This window comes from Phocoena phocoena, chromosome 1 (assembly GCF_963924675.1).
Source record: "Phocoena phocoena chromosome 1, mPhoPho1.1, whole genome shotgun sequence".
NCBI lineage: Eukaryota > Metazoa > Chordata > Mammalia > Artiodactyla > Phocoenidae > Phocoena > Phocoena phocoena.
Genome location: NC_089219.1, coordinates 138103269 through 138123143, shown reverse-complemented (window position 1 = coordinate 138123143; position 19875 = coordinate 138103269). Strand labels below are relative to the sequence as shown.

Genomic DNA, 19875 nt, shown 5'->3' with positions numbered 1-19875 from the left:
GGGAGAGGCAGGGGACATAAGGAGGGCAGGCATTGTGAGAAATGGTCATTTAGTGATACAGAAATGTATACACCTGGCAGAATGATCAGACGTAACTCAGTTGGGATGAGGAAGGGTGTTCAGATATCCAGGTAATTAAATCCCTGTCCTAGTCTCTGCCACTTTGCTCCCAGCTCTAGGCAGATGTGTTCCTTGCTTCCATGCACAGAATGTTGCCCTGGCAGGCACTTGGCCTGGGAGAGCTTTGCTTGGTACTGAGTCTTGCTCCCAGAGGACACTTAGACCCAAAGTCACTAAAACTTTCATCTCACTGTTGTTGTTTTTAATCTCATCTTATTACTGGGTCCAAGATTTTCTGACCTCTCTGAACTTCAGCCAAAACTGCCAGACCCCCAGCCCAAGCCTTACCATGGCCAGTACTTTTCTGGGGCTGCCTGAGTCTCGGTATGCAATAAGTAGGGCTTCCGGGAGTATGAAATCATCACAGCTATAATGGAAAAGAAATAAAAATGGGTCTCTGAAGAATAAGCAAGGGTCCATCAAGGGTTATTCTAAGCTGGTCAGCTGACTGAGAAGGACTGGCCAGTTATGAGGGAGGGCCTGGGCGTGGTATGAAGGCTGCCATCTGTGGGCATAAAAGTCCCACAGCCCCTGGGGAAGGAGGTCAATTCAGATTTACAAAGGCCAGTGCATGGATGGCCTGGTGGAGCACAGGCATGGACTTTGGGACCAGGTAAACCTGGATTTGGATACTACTTGGCTACTTCCCTTTTCTGGCTCCAATGTACAGCCCCAGTCAATAAAATGAGGATGACTATAACTTCACAGTGTGGCTATAAACATTAGAAATAATCCCCACAGTACTTTAAGCACACTGGAGAAACAGAAAGGAGGCAGTGCCTGTTATCCTTACTCTGAAGGAAACAGTATGAGAAAGGCTTTTTTCCTGCCATGAGTACACCATTTTTCATGCTGTTTTGCTTGTCCAAAAATTGGGGCGTGACCATTTGGTGAGTAAAAGCTGACAATACTTACTGGGCACTAAAATTCAGAATGAAGTAAGTCTCTGGAATAAAAAACCAGCTTCTTGAGACTGCTGGAAGACACCACTCAGAGCTTCAGTGGAGGAGTCATACAGCTTTTCACATGGGGAATTTTTAAAACCTGCCTTTTCCCCACTTCAAACTAGAGATCTAATTATTGCCTGAAGACCACTATTATCCAAGAGAATAAAGGAATAATAGGTCAAAACCAGAAAAGGGAAAGGACAAATCACTCATAGTAAAAAAGAAAGTCACCTGTGAAATGGGGCAGAATGGTGACCATGTAGGATAAGAAATGGACCCACCAGTCATGCAGGTTAAGGGCTTTGTCCCAGAATTTTCAATAGTGACCCCTTTAATTCTCAGAGATGTCCCAGTGTGAACGATAAATTCTTTGGTCACCTAGTAGTCATGTGGAATCTAGAATATCACTCACACATTTATGTGATGGGAGGGGGAAACTATACATGCTATTTGGGCTACAAATCCCCAGGCAGGTGGACACTTAGAGAAGGAACTTCCAGAACCTTGTTCTCTAAGCCCAAACATTCTTCATATTTTTACTAAGTACCTCTGATTTTTTACTTAAGCCCATTTGCTGGCTGGTGAAATGAAGTAAAGAAAATAAGAGAGTGTGGGATGAGGCAGAGAGGGGAGAAAAAGCCCAAGAAATCATAGGATCGTCAGTTGTTTTACACTATGAAATCAAATAGGGAAATGGATTGAATGACTGTGCTTGTCTGTGGCAGCTCTGTTTGTCTTTCTGGAAGGCAGAAGTATTGCTTAGGGAGTGGAGAGCATTAGTCAGCAGCTTGGCTTGGCCTGACTCAGTGGCCCCTTTGAACACTCTCTTGTTCTAGGGTTCCTGGGAAGTGTTCTAAAGGAGCTCACCAGTTTCTGACCATTGCACACTTGACCGTCTGAGGATTTGGTATTTGTCCAAGTTCCACTGGAAGTGAGGATGTGTATGTGTGTGTCTGGTGGGTGGTGTGCATGTACCGCCCTGATCCAGGAAGTGCACAAAGGCAACCCCCCCACTCCGGCCACACCCAGCTGGCCCCCTGTGTTCTATTTTAAAAGCCCCAGCATAGCCTGATCTGAGGTCTGTCCATTCCATCCCCTCCTTGTTTACTGGAACATTGGGTCACTGCAGTGCAGTTGGAATGCAATCTCTGGGCAATTCAGCAAGGCCAAGGCAGGCCCTACCAGGCGTCATGTCATTGCACTGTTTTTCCTCCCCTCCCACTGAGTGTTCTTGGAAGTTCTGAGCCAGGGTCAGTATGTATCTCCAGAGATGCATTCCAAATTCCCAGCTGCTTGCAACTCAGCAAGTCTCACTGTCCCTCCTTTTAAAATCCAGGTGCCCTAAAAGGTTAGAAGAAACCTGCACCAAGGGGTGTCCCAGACTCCTGATGTGTTAGCTACTGCCTACTGTCACACAGACTTCAGACAGTGTCCCCCCTAAAAAGCAAAGAGGAAAATCATCTCTGTTGAGATGGCTTTGTGACCCAGCAAACTTGCCTCTAGTCTGTGCATCTGTCCTAGCTGAGGGGAATTGGGGGCAGCTTTGCTGCCTTTTTTCCTCCTGAGTACAGGTTTCATGGGATTCTTTACCACCCTGAACTCCCAGTGATCTATCCCAGACCTCCTCCTTATTTCCCTCCAAACTTCCTGCCTCCTTAATTTCTTCCCTGCAGTGTTTTCTCTCCTCATCATGATCGGTTTATCCCTTCCTGGACTAGAGGAAATAATGGGGGACGGGAGAAATAGCCAAACACATCAATTATGTAAAAATCATATTTGTCTCATTAAGGGTGAAAATGGTACCTATGCCTTTTAGATTTGTTCTTGCTCTTGAATTATATATTGATTTTTAGGAATTTTTAAAAATTTAATTTATTTTTGGCTGTGTTGGGTCTTGGTTGCTGTGCGCGGGCTTTCTCTAGTTGCGGTGAGCAGGGGCTACTCTTCATTGCAGTGCACAGGCTTCTCATTGTGGTGGCTTCTCTTGTTGCGGAGCACGGGCTCTAGGCGCGCAGGCTTCAGTAGTTGCAGCACGTGGGCTCAGTACTTGTGGCACGTGGGCTCTAGAGGACAGGCTCAGTAGTTTTGGCTCACGGGCTTAGTTGCTCCGTGGCATGTGGGATCTTCCCAGACCAGGGATCGAACCCGTGTCCCGCTGCACTGGCAGGCGGATTCTTAACCACTGCGCCACCAGGGAAGTCCCTTGATCCTTCAGGATTGAGCGCTGGCTCCCCAAGTGTGGTTCCCTGACCTGTAGCAGCAGCCTCACCTGGGAACTTGTTGGAAATGCACATTCACAGGCCCTAGACCATACCTGCTGAATCAGAAACTCTTGAGCTAAAGCCCAGTAATCTGAGTTTTCACAAGCCCTCCATGTGACACTGATGTGTGCAAAAGTTTGTGAACCGCTAGGGTAGAGGATTCTCCATGCGGTTGGGGGCAGGGGAGGTTTGAGGTTTCCCTCTGCTTTCCAGATGTCAGAATCAGTGTGAGGAGAATAGAGCCTGTGCCATGCTCCTGAGGGCTGGCTCGTGCACCTTGCTTCTCAGGCAGGGGCAGGTGTGAGAGTGAATGTGAGGAGAAGCACTGAGAGGTGGTGGTAACACTATTGGATGCCCTCAGTGAGCTGGCTTCATGGGCCAACCCTTTGGATGGGGTCTGGAGCTTCCTGATCTTCTTGTGTCCAGCACCCCTCTAAGAGCGTGTCATGTAAACCATCACTCAGCTTCTCACCTGCTCTCAGGCAACTAAGCCAACCACTAGTTATAGATGGAAATTGTAGAGTTTATTACTTTTATTTTTTTCTTGTATTAAATCAAGCACTAACTAGAAACATGCTCTTCATCTTGCCAATTCTTTCCTTTCTATTCTCCAGAAGAGCCCCTAAGATTATTAAGAGGATTGGGATCTATGAGTCTAGACTGGCGACATCCAGCTCAGTAGCTTCTAGCTACATGTGGCCATTGAGCAATTGAATTGTGGGTAGTCTGAATTGAGACATGCTGAAAGCTTAAATACACATCATATTGCAAAGGTATAGTAAAAAAAAAGTGTAAATTATTTCATAAATTTTTTTAATATCGATTACATGTTGAAATTGTAAATTGGATGTATTGGGTTACATAAAATATATTAACATTAATTTCATCTATTTATTTTTATCTTTTAAAATGTGGCTATTGGAAAAATTAAAATTATAAATGTGGCTCATATTTGTGACTCACATTTTATTTCCATGGGGCAGTGCTGGTCTAGTTAGCTGGGGGCTCTGATCAAACCCAGGATTTGTTTTTTTTTTTTGGCTGCGTAGGGTCTTTGTTGCTCCGTGCAAGCTTTCTCTAGTTGCAGTGAGCGGGGGCTACTCTTCGTTGTGGTGCACAGGCTTCTCATTGTGGTGGCTTCTCTTGTTGCGGAGCATGGGCCCTAGAGCCGCATGGGCTTCAGTAGTTGCAGCACGTGGGCTCAGTAGTTGTGGCACATGGGCTCAGTAGTTGTGGCTCACGGGCTCTAGAGCGCAGGATCGGTAGTTGTGGCACATGGGCTTAGTTGCTCCATGGCATGTGGTATCTTCCTGGACCAGGAATCAAACCCATGTCTCCTGCATTGGCAGGCAGATTCTTAACTACTGAGCCACCAGGGAAGTCCAAACCCAGAATTTTAAGTAAGACTAGTGGATAGGCCAGGAGCAAATACAAGGGAGCATGTATAAACTATAACATGTACAGCATGTTAGGTAAGGCAATGTAGCCTAAAGCATGGCAACTGACCTCCTGAACCTTGGAGCTAGACATACTAGGGTTGTCTAGATTCTGCCACTTACTCAGTCAAGTAACTTAACCTCTCTGAATTCCAGTTTTCTCATCTGTAAAATGAATTGTCTTGCTTCCTAACTCAAAGTGCTTTTGCAAGAATTAGTTAAGACAATGACTGTAAAAGCCTGAATATTATTCCCAGCTGTTAATAAGTACTCAATAAATATAACTCTCCTTAAGTAAGAAGAAATTGTATTACTAGATGGTATTAGGTACTCATTGTGGAACCTTCATTTTGGAGGGTCCTTAACATTTTAGATGGATTTTCCTCTATCTGGAAGGGTTTGTGTATCATCCTACTCAAAATATGGGGTGAATATGTTACCTTTTCAGTGCTTCCTCAGCTGGAAATCCACAGCTGGCTATGGACCCCTCCCCACCACTTCGTACTGTGATACTTAAGTTCCTCACAGTGAAAAACCGGATTACATAGAGGATTGCTCCTGGACAGAGACCCTGGTTTGTTATGGTTACAAAACTTGACAGTTTATATGGCATAGACTGGATGGACTCTGACAGCAACAGAAGACAGTGTCCTTCCTGAATGAGGGAAATAGAGTCTCTTCACTAGGAAATATAGTACTCCAGGTGAGTAAAGTCAGGGTTCGGTGGTAATGGGAAGGGAATGCTATGGTTCTGGCTTTTAAGATTTATGGATGAGCCCTGAAAGAAGTGTTTTAGTCCTTCTGTTCATAAGAGCACAGAACATCTAGTTTAGACTTTCCCAAAGACAAGGCATAGCTCTCACAAGTTTACATGGAGGCAAGGATGAGATAAAAGGGTAATAGTAAGATGAAAAGACAGTGGAAAAAACAAACAAAAAGGTGCTGCCTGGCTCCACTCTGAAAGACCCTAAAAGCGTACAGTCAAAGTAGCATATCTCCAGGTGCAAAGTCTCAGAGATCCCAGAACACTGACACCATGATAAAACCTCTAACTGTTCCTTAGGCGTTAAAAAAAAAGATCCTGAGTTTCCAGCCATGGCTACTATTCAAAACAACTACAAGAATGAAGAAGCAGAGAAGAAGCAAGATGCTTCCATGCAAGACTGAGTGTTCTGGATATCTGCTCTAGGCAGTGTTCAATCTTGAGAAAAGAAACAAAGTGGTGTGCTTGGCTGAGAAAGGGATTAAAGAGTCTTTGGTCTCTTTCTGAATTGTACTACTTAATTTATCATCATCATTGTCATCGTCAACACAGCGCTTCCTACATGCCAGAAACTTTGCTTTCCCTGATTGATCTCATTTAATTCTCCTGAAAGCTCTATGAGGTAAGTACTATTATTATGCCATCTTCATGAATGAGGAAACAGAAGCTTAGAGACATTAAGTAACTTGCTCAAAGTTACACACACCCCTGTCCTGGGCTTGCTGGGACTTCCATGCTCAATAAACAGAGAGGCAAACTGAAAGTGCCTTATTATAAATCACAAAGGGAATCCCTAGATCAGAAGTTCTGAACCCTATCTCAACCCTAGGGCCCCTTTTTTATAAGAAATCTTTTATAACACCACATTTACTATCCTGAAATGAAATTCAGATTATATAACCCACCTAACACACTACATTTGAAAATCAATATTTAGTCATAAAGAGACATTAAATGAGTGTATATTATAATAAAGTAGTATACATTGCAATACCTAAATATTCAAGCATGATGAAATCATCAGATGCTGGCACCTATGTATAGAATCACCATGGAAACCACAGCTACAAATGCTGACAATTCAAATACCACAAGTAGTACTGATATTGGTCATATGTTTATCTGGCAAGATAAGAAACTCCTAGTAAATTTCTAAATAAATAAAGTACAATTTTACCTTGATTTATATGTTGATTATATTCTGGGAAAATTCAGTGTGTATTAATTAAAAACATGCAAATAATACTTTGTGTTTATATGTAAGGTGGAGTTAAGTTCCAGATCATATAAATTTTTCAACTGTGTCAGTATCTGGTAGGACATTCAAAGGGTGGGACAATGTTTTTATTGGGAGGGAATTGTTCTAGGCATTATAAGATATTATGACATTATGACATCTAACCCATATCTCTGCCAAGAGAAATGCCAGTAATATCTCTGCCCCAATTATTGGGCCACCAGAGAGACTCCTTGTAAATTTCCAAACACCTTAGGAAAATAGTCCTCAACCCTGGCTTTAACTCAGATACTGACACTAGGGCAGCATCTGCAGAGCCTCTGATATAGTTGGTCAGGGCCAATGCCTGGTCATAAGGGTTTTTAAAAACTGCTCAGTTGATCCTGTGCAGTAGCCAAGGCTGAGAACCATGCTGTAAGGGAGGTTCTGCTCTTTTGAGCATCGTTGCCTTAGCTGAGTCAGATCACCAGAACATCGACCTGACAGGTTTTCTTTCTGCCTCATGGAGTTATTTCCTGTCAGATAGAGCCCAAGGGCCTCCTAACCTAAGGATCAACCTTTCTAATTATAAGGTGGGACAGCGGGTATGTGGCTCTAGGCTCTGAAAAGTCAAAGACCTACTTTCAAGAAATCCCAAGAGATGGGTAAATGATTAATCGTTTACTTCCACATTTAGAACAAACAGAAAAACATAGTTTAACTAAATTAAAAAACAAATCAACCAGTGACTGATTATTTAGGAAATAAACTTGTACTACATTGTGACCAAACACCTTCTAGAACCTCTAGTCATCCCTCCTTAGGCCTAACTTGGGCCTTTAACTTTGTAGGAAAAATAAATTTATAGTCTTTCTTCAGTTGTCTACTAAACCCTAAATCAGGAACGGTAGATACATTTATCTCCAGTGCTAACTGTAAACAGATCAGATTTGTCTGCCTGGAGAGGACTTTGAAGTCTGATCCAGGCTAACTGAACAGTGCTGTGGTGGGTTGGTTAGTGATACCTGTCATGGGCACAGGATGGGGAGAGGAAAGGAAGTGCCCCATTCCTCCCATAGACCCTAGTGGAAGAGGCACATTTCTCAAAAATAACAGGTGATCTTCTCAGTCCTGGTCAGCTTTTGGAACCTGAGTGGATTTTATTACCATCATCATCATCATCCAGTGAGTTTCCATTTATTGAGGTATAGCTATGCACTGCACACTTATTACCTCATTAATCCTTACAACTCTACAAGATAGGCATTTTCATCACAGTCTGCGATCCCACAGCTCATGGAAGGAACTAATCATCTAATCTGTGGTTGCTTGACGTTCAACTCCCACAGTACAATAAATAATATGGAGTGAAATGTGGCCTCAGACCATTCTCCAAAGCTCTAATGTTCTTTATCCTGCATCCACATCCCCAGGATTCTGGCTCAAATGATACAAGATTCAACAAATACCAAATGATAATACACATACTTATTTCTCAGTATTTTCCCATTATTTCCTGGTACTGCATCCTGTCCATGTACTTAAGCAAAAAACTTAAAACATATGGCAAGGATGTTTGTGTTAATAAACTTTCTCTGCTTTGTGTTTTTCCTTTGTTGAAAACATTTTTAAAATGTTCATTTTCCTGTGACAGTCCAGTATAATAGAGGGAATCCAATTCATTGCCATAATTCAACACCTAGAAGGGTGTTGGCACATAATAGACATTTAATAACTATTTTAAATGAATTAATCAATGCAATTGACATTTTTGTCAAAGAGTAAATGATTTTTATGAAATTAAAATGTTTAATTTTGATGAAATCCAATTCATCAATTTTTCCTTTTATGATTTATTTTTTATTTTAAACAGTTGACTTTTTTTAAAATATATTTTTTAAAGTTTTATTTATTTATTTTTTTGGCCACGCAGCTTGTGGGGTCTTAGTTCCCTGACCAGGGATCGAACCCTAGGCCCTCGCCCTCAGAAGTGAGAGTGTGGATCCCTAACCACTGGACCACCAGAGAATTCCCCTTTTATGGTTTATTTTTTGTGTGTTAAATCTAAGAAGTTTTGGCCTTACCTAAGGTCACAAAAATTTTCACCTATGTTTTCTTCTAGAAGTCTTATAGTATTAGCTTTTACATCTAGGCCTATGATCCATTTAATCCATTTTTGATTATTAAGATTTGTGTAGAGCTTAGGGTCAGCTCTCTAAACACATCTTCATCTGCTCGGCACTGAAGAGGCAGGTGAAGCAGTTTAAAAGTATGGATATAATGCTTCCTGTCTTAGAACATGGTCTAAAAGTTGTTTTTCCAGAAAAGTGTCTCATGGCAATGTCAAATTTATCGTTTCACTCTTTCTCGTAAGTAGGGGTGTGTCCCTCCTTTTCTTCCCCTCTCTTCTACAGTCTCCAGAAACAGAAAACTCTAGTTTCTCTTTCTGTTTCAGAATAACAATGTCACAAGTAGAAAAGGAAGTATTAATCAATACTTTTTTTTTACCATCTTATTTGGAGTATAATTGCTTTACAATGGTGTGCTAGTTTCTGCTTTATAACAAAGTGAATCAGTTAGACATATACATACGTTCCCACATCTCTTCCCTCTTGCGTCTCCCTCCCTCCCACCCTCCCTATCCCACCCCTCTAGGTGGTCACAAAGCACTGAGCTGATCTCCCTGTGCTATGCGGCTTCTTCCCACTACCTATCTGTTTTACATTTGGTAATGTATATACGTCCATGCCACTCTCTCACTTCGTCCCAGCTTACCCTTCCCCCTCCCTGTGTCCTCAAATCCATTCTCTGCGTCTGCGTCTTTATTCCTGTCCTGCCCCTAGGTTCTTCAGAACAATTTTTTTTTTTTAGATTCCATATATATGTGTTAGCATAGAGTCTTTCCACGCTTCATCTACTTAACCAGATAGATAACAGCCCCGAGCAGCACTCTTTCAAGTAAACCCTGAGAGGCCTTCGCAGGCCGGTGGTGGCTACCGCGCTTGCCGCTGAGGGCGGGACGGAGGGCGTACCTGAGCGTGTGCGAGCGAGGGAAGGGGCGAGCGGGCGAGCCAGCGGCCGGCGCCCTCCTCTTGAAGCACCAATCAGGCCCCGCGCCGCCCTGCCGCTCCGAGCCGAGGCCACGCTGAGCCGAGCTGGGTCGGGTCCGGGCCGTGCCGCTCACCGTGTACCGTGTGCGGATGGAACTCCTCGAGGTGACCTTTTCCCTCCAGGTGACCTTTCCCCTCCAGGTGACCTTTCCCCTCCAGGTGACCTTTTCCCTCCAGGTCGACGCTGACTTGGAGCTGCGCAACTTCCGCGCCGTGCGATCTCGAGTCGGCATCCCAGCCGCCGAGGGCCAGATCGTCTCCACTGAGAGGGCCCCCCCAGACCACCAGGGATTACTGGCTGCTTAAGTCTTAAAAGATGGCCACGTTGGGATTTTAACGAAAGAAGGAGAATGCAGACCCTTGACTTTCCGTGCAGTTCCCAAACTTACCCCGAATAGACTTGCGTAGTTTATCAAAAGGCTTTCTTCAAAGGAATATGATTGGATATTTTCAGTCAGCAGTACTTCCCAAAGTGAGAAGTGTGAAAGGAGAGGGGAGATATGCTAAGAGCCATTTTATTTTGAGGTACTTCTTTTTTACATCTTTATTGGAGTATAATTGCTTTACAATGGTGTTAGTTTCTGCTTTATAACAAAGTGAATCAGTTATACATATACATATGTTCCCATATCTCTTCCCTCTTGCGTCTCTCTCCCTCCCACCCTCCCTATCCCACCCCTCCAGGCAGTTACAAAGCACCGAGCTGATCTCCCTGTGCTATGTGGCTGCTTCCCACTAGCTATCTACCTTACGTTTGGTAGTGTATATATGTCCATGCCTCTCTCGCTTTGTCACAGCTTACCCTTCCCCCTTCCCATATCCTCAAGTCCATTCTCTAGTAGGTCTGTGTCTTTATTCCTGTCTTACGCCTAGGTTCTTCATGGCATTTTTTTTTCTTAAATTCCGTATATATGTGTTAGCATACGGTATTTGTCTTTCTCTTTCTGACTTACTTCACTTTGTATGACAGACTCTAGGTCTATCCACCTCATTACAAATAGCTCAATTTCGTTTCTTTTTATGGCTGAGTAATATTCCATTGTATATATGTACCACATCTTTATCCATTCATCTGATGACAGACACTTAGGTTGTTTCCATCTCCGGGCTATTGTAAATAGAGCTACAATGAACAATTTGGTACATGACTCTTTTTGAATTATGGTTTTCTCAGGGCATATGCCCAGTAGTGGGATTGCTGGGTCATATGGTAGTCCTATTTGTAGTTTTTTAAGGAACCTCCATACTGTTCTCCATAGTGGCTGTACCAATTCACATCCCCACCAGCAGTGCAAGAGTGTTTCCTTTTCTCCACACCCTCTCCAGCATTTATGGTTTCCAGATTTTTTGATGATGGCCATCTGACTGGTGTGAGATGATATCTCATTGTAGTTTTGATTTGCATTTCTCTAATGATTAATGATGTTGAGCATTCTTTCATGTGTTTGTTGGCAGTCTGTATATCTTCTTTGGAGAAATGTCTATTTAGGTCTTCTGCCCATTTTTGGATTGGGTTGTTTGTTTTTCTGTTATTGAGCTGTATGAGCTGCTTATAAATTTTGGAGATTAATCCTTTGTCAGTTGCTTCATCTGCAAATATTTTCTCCCATTCTGAGGGTTGTCTTTTGGTCTTGTTTATGGTTTCCTTTGCTGTGTAAAAGCTTTGAAGTTTCATTAGGTCCCATTTGTTTATTTTTGTTTTTATTTCCATTTCTCTAGGAGGTGGGTCAAAAAGGATCTTGCTGTGATTTATGTCATAGAGCGTTCTGTCTATGTTTTCCTCTAAGAGTTTGATAGTTTCTGGCCTTACATTTAGGTCTTTAATCCATTTTGAGCTTATTTTTGTGTATGGTGTTAGGGAGTGATCTAATCTCATACTTTTACATGTACCTGTCCAGTTTTCCCAGCACCACTTATTGAAGAGGCTGTCCTTTCTCCACTGTACATTCCTGCCTCCTTTATCAAAGATAAGGTGACCATATGTGTGTGGGTTTATTTGTATGGAAACACAAAAGACCCCAAATAGCCAAAGCTTCTTTTTATAGCCTATTTTACTCATGTGTATAAAAAACCCACCTCCTAATAAAAATCAACGTTCATAAGAAAAAAAGAAACAAAAGACAAACAAAAAAAACCAACTCTGGGAAGTGCCAGCCACCAGGAACCCAGCAGTCCCACTCATCTCCTGGAAAAATAGCTTCATCAGGGCTTGGACAGTCCAGCCTTGTTCTGATACCTTTTGCTGGCCAACTCCCCCACGAGCTGTCCTTGCTGGAGGAATGCAGTCCACCCTGGCAGATGCTCTGCTCAGAGGAGATCTTGAGAAATCTTCTAGGATCCTGGTGGAGCAGCAACAGGACCGAGCCTGGAGAGAGCAAGAAAGGATTCATCTCTTTTCTGCAGATCCTTTTGATCTTGGAGCTCAGGCAAAGATAGAAGAAGATATAAGGCAACAGAACATTGAGGAAAACATGACAATAGCTATGGAAGAGGGTCTGGAAAGTTTTTGCTGAGTAGTGGTGCTTTATATTAACTGCAAAGTGAATGGACATCCTTTGAAAGCCTTTGTTGATTCAGGTGCCCAGATGACCAGTATGAGCCAAGCTTATGCAGAAAGGTGTAATATTGGGTTGGACAAAAAAATGCCTTCGGTTTTTAAGTAAAACTAAAAGACACATTTTCACCAAGGACTTTATTGAACAATGTATTCACCCTTTTGTTCCACTACCTTTTGCCATTTTTCAGGCAACTTCATAATTCCATCTTCCCAAAACGTTTTATCTTTTTGAGCAAAGAATTGTTCCCGGTACCTTTTACAGTCTTCCAGGGAATTGAATTTTTTTCCATTAAGAGAATTTTGTAAAGACCTAAATAAATGGAAATCTGAAGGTGCAATGTCTGGTGAATACGGTAGATGAATTGGAATTTCCCAGCCAAGCTGTAACAGTTTTTGTCTGGTCATCAAAGAAACATGTGGTCTTGCGTTATCCTCATGGAAGATTATGCATTTTCTGTTGACTAGTTCTGGATGCTTTTTGTCGAGTGCTGCTTTCAGTTGGTCTAATTGAGAGCAGTACTTTTTGGAATTAATTGTTTGGTTTTCCAGAAGGAGCTCATAATAGAGGACTCCCTCCCAGTCCCACCATATGCACAACATCACCTTCTTTGGAAGACGACCGGCCTTTGATGTGGTTGGTGGTGGTTCATTTCACTTGCTCCACGATTTCTTCTGTTCCACGTTATTGTACAGTATCCACTTTTCATCGCCCGTCACAATTTGTTTTAAAAACAGAACATTTTCATTACGTTTCAATAGAGAATTGCATGCGGAAATACAGTCAAGAAGATTTTTTTCACTTAACTTATGTGGAACCCAGACATCAAAGTGATTAACATAACCAAGTTGGTGTAATGATTTTCAACGCTTGATTTGGATATTTTGAGTATGTCGGCTATCTCCTGCGTGGTATAGTGTTGACTGTTCTCAATTAATGTCTTGATTTGATCGCTATCAACTTCAACTGGTCTACCCAACTGTGGAGCATACTCCAGCGAGAAATTTCCAGCACAAAACTTCACAAACCTCTTTTGACATATTCTTCAGTCACAGCACCTTCTCCATACACTGCACAAATCATTTTTTTTTTTGCGTTTCAGTTGCGTTTTTGCCTTTCTTGAAGTAATCAAGCATAATATGCCAAAAATTAATCTTCAGTATTGAACTGGGTACACAAAAATTCATCAATTTTGATGTCTTTTTTAAAATGCGTGCTGCTGTGACAGCTGTCACATACAATCTAACAAAATTGTTTAGAATGACGTTAAAGACAACTAAGTACTACTAGAGCCATCTTACAGAAAAAACCGAATGAACCTTTTGGCCAGCCCAAAATAATGAGGCTGATGGACCGTTGGTGGACACCCAGAAGATTACTGGAAGGGTACATCTAATTCAGGTAAAAATTGAAGGCGATTTCTTGGCGTATTCCTTCTCTATACTTGAGGAAGAGCCCATGGACATGGTTCTGGCACTGGACATGCTGAAATGGCATCAGTGTTCCACTGACCTCAAGAAAAATGTACTCGTGATCAGCACCACAGGCTCACAGACCACCTTCCTTCTGGAGAGGGAGTTACCAGAGTGTGCCCAGTTGGCATACGTGGCCAGGCAAGAGGAAATACGTCCAAAGGAGGTTGCAGACCAAGAATTAGCAGAAGCCCTTCAGAAATCTGTAGAGGATGCAGAGCGTCAGAAGTCATGATGCATGTCGTGTGTGTGTACTGCAGCTGGAGTGGGCCCCAGAAGAGAGAAAAGGTGGATTTAACCATAAAGCCCATCCTTCAGGACAGAGTCCTGAGATTGGTAATCCTACAAGTCTCGCTCACTCTGTCTCTGCTTCAGTCTACGCCATCAAGCCCAGTGACCCAGACAGCATTGAACCTAAAGCTGTGAAGGCTTTGGAGGCTTCAGCTGAATTCCAGATAAGCTCTGAAAAGAAAGAACATCTTCCTCTACAGGATCTTTCTGATTGTGCTTCCTCAACAGACAATGCTCAGCAAACCAGAGTCCAGCTACGCCTTTGCAGAATACACTTGAAGAAGTCATTGTTGCAGAAATCTAGAGAAATCTGCTGAAAGAAGCACCCAGGGCCTCAAATCTCATCTCCACACAAGACAGGAAGCTAGATTATTTGTCACAGCTTACTAGGATGCAAGAACCACAGAGGCTTATCAGTGAAAATGGTTGACCTCCAGAATATCAGTACCTGATTCAGGTAAATGGCCTTCAGCAGCATGAAGAATCGAGGAATGAACAGCATGAGGTTAAACAACAAAATGCTCCACATAACCAAGAACATCTTTATAACAGAGGGGACCTTGAAATTCTTGGAGAAAAACAACAAAGAAGAGTTGATTTGGAAGCTACAATGAAAGGAGACAGTTTACAGCAGAATGGGGACCTTCCAGGTACAGAGAAAAATATTCTACCTTCAAGATGCTTTGGCTGCTCAAATTCAGAAACACTTGTGGAAGTAGGTACAGTAGAACAGTCCCTAGTTGCTGTGCTTATTTCAGCTGGCAGTCAAAATACCAGTGTCGAGAACATCGGTGCATCTGATCTCACCTTAGATAATCCCTTGGTGGAAGTAGAAACATCAGAATGTAACCTTTCCTCTGAAATATTGAGTAATTCCATTTCCACTCAGGATTTACAGCTTCTAGAAAGTAATGTTGAAATGTCTGGAACAAATAAAGAATATGGGAATTGCCCTCATCTTTAAGTCTCTGTGGCAGTTGTCAGCCCTCTGCAGAGTCAACAGAGGAATCTTGCTCATCTATAACAGCAGCCTTGAAGGAACTTCATGAACTTTTGGTCATTAATAGTAAACCAGCTTGAGAAAACACATCTGAAGAAGTTATCTGTCAATCAGAGATAGTAACTAAGGGCCAAACAGGTATTAAGGACCTTTCTGAAAGATGGTCCCCAAATGAGCATCTTACAGCTACCCAGAGTGAACAGTGTTCACAAGTCTCCTTTCATCAGGCCATATCTGTATCAGTGAAGACAGAAGAATTAACAGACACTTCAACTGATGCTGGAGTAGAAGATGTAGAAAATATTAACTTCAGGGGTCCGTGTGATAGCCTGTTAACTGATAAGGAAGGTGTCCCCAAATCTAGGGAATCAATAAATGAGAGCAGTTCTGTCACTCTAGCCTCAGCTAAAATGTCTAATTAACTACACTGCACCTTAGGTGTAGAAATTTCACCTAGACTTTTAGCAAGTGAGGAGGATGCGCTCAATCAGACTTCTGAGCAAACTGAGTCCTTATCATCCAGTATCACGTTGGTTAAAGATTCAGGTCAGGGCACACAGAATCCAGTGACAGACAGGCCTGAGACCAGAGAAAATGTTCTGCAGCTGCAGGGCCACTTCTAGAATTTGAGCCACCTACCAGCCATCCATCATCAAGTCCCTCTTTTCTTACACAATTAATTTTTCCTGCTGCAGACATTGACCAGATTCTCCGTGCTGGCTTTCCTTTGCAGGAAACTCTTGGGGCTTTGCATCGAGTTGGTGGAAATGCAGACCTTGCACTTATTGTTTTGCTAGCAAAGAACATTGTAGTTCCTACATAACCGTGGAAAAGTGGGCTAGACATTACTCCATTCCCTTAAAAAAAAGCGACACACATGCACACACACACTCACTGCGTATACAGTATATGTAGAAACCTGCAAGCAGAATGTTGAGCCAGATTTTTTTTTAATATTTTTTTTGGCCAAAGTAATTTTTGATCTCTCGACTGGATTTGTCTGTTTGTCTAGATGGATTGTCTATTTGATGGATTTGTCTATTCTGTTTGTTAAAATTTGGGCCTTTTAAAATGTATTGGCAGTATGTGCATACAAAAGCTTTTTATTATCATTAAGATAATGTAATCTGGAATAAAATTGATGGTATTGTGTATAGCATAAAAAGTAAAAATAAAAATAAAACAAAGTAAATCCTACATTGTCTGCAAAATCATCCAGGGCTTGAGGAACAGACAGACCACCAAGAGTAAGCTGAGGCCTATGGATGGGAAAGGGTGAGAGGTCAAGGACCCGCTATTCTGGTCAACCTCTAGCTATTTCAACTCTGAGCTGTGATACCACATGAACAAGACCTCTCTGTTTAGGGACTTTCATGGGGAATCAGGGGAAGGGGATGTCTTAAGAAGGATCTTGTCCTCTGAATTCATACAGCTCCTGAGAAGACTTGATTTCATAGCTGGAATGGCAAACAAGGTTCTGTCTGCTTACAATTCCAATTGCACATTTATACCATATTTTTATTTCTCTGACCTTCTGGGAAGGACTGAGAAAAAGGAAATGGACTTTGTTAGATCTTCATTAGATATATGGAAAAAACGTTTGCTTCTCACAGTTGAGCTTGTGTCCTTTACTGTTTGTTTCACATACTCATGCTCTGGATCACTCTATTTGCAGGAAGGACATCCCCTGAGCTTTCAAATCCTACTTACCTATTGACCAAAATCTAACCCAAGTGTTTTTCTATGAATCCAACTCCTCAGGCATTCTTAGTGATCTCTCTATTTCCTAGTCTTATAAAAGGGCACCAATACCAGAAATAGCCAGGAGCTAGGAGAGATGCTGGGTGTATATAGAAAAATGAGACACAATACATACCTATAAGGAAACTTGCAGCCTAGTGAAGGGGTCAGATGCAGCAATAGCTTATTATAACACAGTGCTGTGGTAAGAGATGTGCATAGACAGCTATGGAAGACAAAGGTTGGGCATCTAATACAGAGTACAGTATGGAGTCAGGGATGATTTTCTGGAGGAGGCAATAGGTTTTGTTGAGTTTTGAGATTAACTTGGTATAGACTATCAACGGAGTGGTTCCAGGCAAATCTGTTTAAAGCACAGAGGCATGAGATGGCATGGGAAATCCAGAGAACTACAGGTAGTTCAGTAACCCATAACCAGACCCTCTTAGCTCACTTTTATTTTATTTTTATTTCTATTTTTTATTTTTTATGGTAGGTCCTTTTTGGTTATCTATTTTAAATATAACAGTGTGTACATGTCAATCCCAAGCTCCCAATTTATCCCCCCCCTCAACCCTTCCCCACTGGTAACCATAAGTTCATTCTCTAAGTTTGTGAGTCTGTTTCTGTTTTGTAAATAAGCTCATTTGTATCATTTTTTTAAGATTCTGCATATAAGTGATATCATATGATATTTGTCTTTCTCTTTCTGACTTACTTCACTTAGCCTGATAACCTCCAGGTCCATCCATGTTGCTGCAAATGGCATTATTTCATTCTTTTTAATGGCTGAGTAATATTCCATTGTACAATATGTACCATATCTTCTTTATCCATTCATCTGTCGATGGACATTTAGGTTTCAGCTCACTTTTAACCAGTTTCCTTTAACTTTTTTCAAAGGAAATTAGGAGGGCTCTTCGATGGCAACATGCAATTCCTCATCTCAATTGTCCCAAGCAAGTCTATTCCTTGGCCTCTGACTCAGTTCAACAAAATTGTGCAAAAATTTAGAAATCTTCTACTGTTACACAGGTCCCTGGGGGGTATCACTCCCTCTCCTTAGCAGTTTATCACAGGACCTCACAAAATATCTGCTCCTTGAGTTGTTCTGACAATTCTATCCTCTACACCTTGCTAGATTTCTAGTGATGTGTTAGAAAGCCTTACAGATTGGCTCCCTGAGGGGACTAGCCACCCTTAAGACAGCTCCAAGAGTGGCTGGAACATAAAATATAAGAGAGAAGTGGCAAGAAATTTGGTTAGGTGGAATATGAGTGGGAAACCAGATTATGAAAATCTTTGAAAGTAGACAGAGGGGCCAAAGGAAAATTAGACTGTTGACCTATAAACTGAGCCACACAGATGAAAACTTGCTTATTCTAATTGCTCTAAGGTACAAGCTGGTCCCTCCTACTGAATTATACATACATTTCCTGAGGGCAGAAGTCCTGCCTAATATTTCCTCTATGATTCTACATACATGTTCAAGCACATAGGAAGGAGTACAAAATATGTTGGTCAGTGGATTCGAATGGGCTACCAAGTGAGGCTGCATAGATTTTTAGAAAGGGATACCTTGCATTGCATAGAGTCAGATTTTCAAAGGCAGGGAGGGGTAGAGTTTGTATGTTTATTTGGAGTCTGAGATCCTCTCCAATTACTCCAGCCTATTCTAAATGGCTGTTTCTCTCAATTTTCCACCCTCTCCGCCACTAGGAGGCAGCATAATTTCCCTTTGCCCTCTGGGACAAAGATTCTCTATCCCATACTACATAGTACAAACATACATACATAATACACACAAAAATATATGTTTCACCTGAAGCTTTGACCTTGATTGACTGGAAGAATGTTGCCTGGTGTTTTGGCCAGTTGGCCCCAACGCTCAAGGCAGAGGGTTCTAGAAAAACACTCTGACCTCCAACTATCCCTGAAGGAGCTGCCCCAATGAAAACTACTTTCTATGAAGCATCTGAATGGTACATTAATTCTGCAAGCAACAACTGGCAAACTCAAACATTACAGAATCCTATATTGAGTAAAGAGGGTTTGGATGGGTTGGCAGTCCTCTCCTGTTGAGTTTTATGCAACCTTGGACCCCTAGGGAGTTTCCACAGAAAATCAGTTCAGGATGTGCCGGCCTTGTTTGTTGTAGCTTTCTGTTTATTTCTTAGTGGTTGCAATATAGTGGCACTTGTGTTTATGCCAGCAGCCTGAAGCCTTTTAGCAAACTAGAAATATAATGCCCTATTAAGAAGCCAAAGTATGTTCCAAGCATATTTTTCTCAAGGCCCGTGTTTTCAGGATTACTTCTGCCTTGGTGACAGTGAAACTTAAGGAAAGCTATTTAATTTGATCATCACTGTCAATGTGCCAGTTAAACGGTGTCGGGGTGTCTCAGGCTGTCCTGGAAAAGATTTGTCAATCACTTTAGCAGAACTGCTCAAAGCTTGTGACATCCGAGGGTTTCAGGTTATTTCTGAGTCACAAGACGGGACAGCCAAAGCCAAGAACATGGTCAGCCTCACTCAGACACGCAGCTTGTCAAAGTCAAGTCTTGGGCTGGCCTCCTGCTTAAGCCCCTTTAAGAAAGATTTGCTTTGACAGGTGACTAGTGCAAAGACCAAGATTATAAGCTACCGTATGTGTGTGGGGAGCAGAGACCATGCAAAATTTTAGGAAGAAATTCAGCTTCTCTTCCTTTGAGCTTTGCTGAAATCTCTCCAGAGTTTTCAAAGGCAAAGTCAGCACTGTTCCTTTCATAAGCATGTATTGAGTCTGAACTCTTGCCAGGGCCTAGGACACAAGGGAAAATGAGACCTAGAATGTAGATTTGGCCATCACACCTGTTGCAAATGGGCTTGCACTGGGCTAAGGGACACAGCCAAAGACAAATACTTTCCATGTGACACATTCATGATAATAAATAATAAAAAATAAATGAAATACTACTTTTAAAAA

At 42.1% G+C, this 19875-nt stretch overlaps 2 pseudogenes; both read left to right on the top strand.

Annotated features, from left to right (window-relative positions):
* LOC136117943 (protein DDI1 homolog 2-like) overlaps positions 1-19518 on the top strand; it is a 136083-nt pseudogene extending 116565 nt beyond the window's left edge.
* Positions 14132-15994, top strand: LOC136132340 (regulatory solute carrier protein family 1 member 1-like; annotated as a pseudogene).
* Positions 19519-19875: the final 357 nt, after the last annotated feature.